Source organism: Colobus angolensis, unplaced genomic scaffold (genome assembly GCF_000951035.1).
Source record: "Colobus angolensis palliatus isolate OR3802 unplaced genomic scaffold, Cang.pa_1.0 Scaffold96, whole genome shotgun sequence".
In the NCBI taxonomy this organism is placed as follows: domain Eukaryota; kingdom Metazoa; phylum Chordata; class Mammalia; order Primates; family Cercopithecidae; genus Colobus; species Colobus angolensis.
Genome location: NW_012123598.1, coordinates 3008013 through 3011373, shown reverse-complemented (window position 1 = coordinate 3011373; position 3361 = coordinate 3008013).

The window sequence follows — 3361 nt, the reverse complement described above, 5'->3', positions numbered from 1 at the left end:
TGCAGTGAGCTGAGATCCGGCCATTGCACTCCAGCCTGGGCGACAGAGCGAGACTCCGTCTCAAAAAAAAAAAAAAAAACAAGCCAGTTCTTTTAGCAATCATATCAGGCAAGCACAGGGAAAATAGTTCTCCAAAATTAGAAAAGCAACTTTCAGGGGAACCATCAAATGATCCCCCTTATTTGGGGCTCCCTCAAGTTCCCTTCCATTACAGAACCTTAGATAAATAAAGGGAAACTTAGGTCAATTTTCTAAAACCCCTGACAAGTATATATAAGCTTTCCAAAATTTAACTCAGGTGTTTAACCTCCCATGAAGGAATGTTATGTTGCTCCTAAACCAAACCCTAATAGCAGCTAAAAAGCAGGTAACTCTGCAAGCAGCAAATAATTTTAATAATAAGCAATATATCTCCTATAATACACCAAAAGGAAAAAAAAAAAAAACCAATAGGGAAAGCAAAGAAATAGCAGAAACACCATTCCCAAGAGAGAGGGAAGCAGTTCAGGTAAACAACCATAACTGAAACCCCATAGCTCAGAAAATGAATGAAAAAAAAAGCACCTTTTAATATGCATTTTAAAAGGCCTATGGAAAACCATGGCCAAACCTCTCAAATACTCTAAACTGTCTATAATGGAACAAAAGCCAAATAAAAATCTTGTAGCCTTTATAAAAAGGCTAAAAGAGGCACTAATAAAGTATGTCTTTTATTCCCTAATTCGGTTAAGGAATAGCTCATCCTGAACGACAAGTTTATTACACAGGCAGCTCTCAATATTTAAAAAAAAAAAAAAAAAACTACAAAAGCAAGCTATAGGACCAAATAGCATCTTAGAAAACCTCCTGAAGGTGGCCACTTCGGTCTTTTATAATAGGGACCAGGAGGAGTCCCAAAAGAAAGAAGCAAAGCTCAGGAGAAGGACAACGGCTCCAGCAGCAGCTTTGCAGGCTCACAAAGTCCAGGATCACCAAGGTGCATCCTCTAGTTGCTATTGATGTAGCAGGCCAGGGCATTTTAAAAAGGAACGTCCGGTCAGTAAAATGAAGCAACCTCAACCCTGTCTAGCCTGTGGCAAAAACCACTGAAAATGGAGCTGCTCCCGGAGGTGGAGGTTACTGAGTTCAAAACCGGTCTCACAGATGGTCCAGCAAAACTAATGGATCCCGGTGCTTGAACCTTGGCTCCAGTGGCTCAAACTGCCATTATAGCACAAGAGCCCTGGATAATTCTGGAAATTAAAAGAAGGAAAGTAGACCTCCTTCTAAACACTAAAGCCAGTCTCTCTCTCTTTTCTCTTCTCTAATCCAGGCCTCCCTTCTTCCCATAGCACAACTGTAAGGGGCATCTCAGGAAAAAGTATAATCCAGTATTTTCTCAACCTTAGTTAACACATGCTTTTGGTCAGGTGTGGTGGCTCACTCCTGTAATCCCAGCACTTTGGGAGGCTGAGGTGAGTGGATCACCTGAGGTCGGGAGTTCGAGACCAGCCTGACCAACATGGAGAAACCCTGTCTCTACTAAAAATACAAAAAATTAGCCAGGCGTGGTGGCACATGCTTGTAATGCAAGCTACTTGGGAGGCTGAGGCAAGAGAATTGCTTGAACCCAAGACGCAGAGATTGCAGTGAGCCGAGATTGCTCTATTGCACTCCAGCCTGGGCAACAAGAACGAAACTCCATCTAAAAAAAAAATAAAATGCTTTCAAGCCATTGTCCTGATAGCTCTACTAGTCAGAAAAGCCTCTAAGTTAACCCCAGAAAATAAAAATAATTTAACTGTTTACAGCCCACATATTGTAGCAGAATCACTGTCCTCTAGGGGGAGCTCTTAGCTGGTAAACAGCTGGTAAAGCAAAAAGTACATAAGACAGAATAAGCAGTAGTCATTCTCCCCAGGCACAAGCACTCAGTTAGCTGAGCTAATAACTCTTACAAAAGCAGTTAAATTAAGCAAGGAAAAGGTAGCTAACATTTACACTAACTCCAAGTATGCTTTCTTGGTTCTCCATGCTCATGCTGCCATTGGAAACAAAAAAACATTTTCTTATGCTAATAAATCTCCTATAAAAATATCACCAAAAAATTGGCAGGTTATTATCCTCAGTTTTTCTTCCACAAAAAAATATCAGGGATGCATTTTAAAGAACATCAAAAGGAAACAAGGTAGCTGAAGGAAATAAATTAGCCAATCGGGCAACTCAGTCAAAGGCATAAAAGCTTCAAGGCATTAATGCACTTCAAGTGCCTTCTAATCTAAAAAGGCTCCATAAGAGAAATTAAAACTCAGTATTTTCCTGAAAAAATAAAATAAGCCACTTCTCAAGGGCATACTTTTCAGCCCTCAGGATGGCTATGGTCAGGATGGCAAACCCTATTGGTCAGCCTCCAGCCAATAGAAAGTCCTTAAAATCCTTCACAAAGCTTTTCACTTAGGAAAAGATAAGACTTACCAATGTGCTCAAATATTGTTTTCAGACAGGAAATCTCTAAAATGGTTAACCATGTAACCTCGCTAGCTCACTTCCAACAAAAATTAACACAGCTAGCAGACGCCCAGCCCCAGGAAATAAAACCACCTTTATTTAACCCAGGAAATTTAGTATTAGTAAAAACTCTCATCTCTGTCTCCTTCCCTAAACCAAGCTGAAAAGGGCCCTACACTGTTCTTCTTTCAACCTCCTCGGCAGTAAAAGTTACAGGAATCAACTTCTAAATGCGTCACACTTAAGTCAAAACCTAAAAAGCTAAAAAGGCAACCCCTAGCAGTCCAAAAAAAAAAAAAAAATTCTAAATATCAATGTAAAAAAAATAGAAAATCTTAAGCTAAAAATCATAAAAAAGAAGTCATTGAGTAAGGGCTACACGTCTTACTGAATCCCACTCCTACCTCACCAAATACTTTTTATTATTTCTAACCTTTCCTCACAAAGTTCATGGCCAAGTATCAAAACTTCTTTTTAAGGCACATTTGCAGGGAAATTTAAGTATTCATATTACATTTGTAACTTTTAATCCCCAAAGGGAAATGTTATATCTTGGCAACTAAAGTTTTAAACAAAAATTATTGGCCGGGCGCAGTGGCTCACGCCTATAATCCCAGCACTTTGGGAGGCCTAGGTGGGTGGATCATGAAGTCAAGAGTTCAAGAACACCCTGGAGAAGATGGTGAAACCCCGTCTCTATTAAAAATATAAAAATTAGCCAGGCATGGTGACAGGTGCCTGTAATCCCAGCTACTCGGAAGACTGAGGCAGAGAATTGCTTGAACCCGGGAGGCAGAGGTTGCCGTGAACCAAGACCCCACCATTGTACTCCAGCCTGGGCAAAAGAGTGAGACTCCGTCTCCAAAAAATAAAT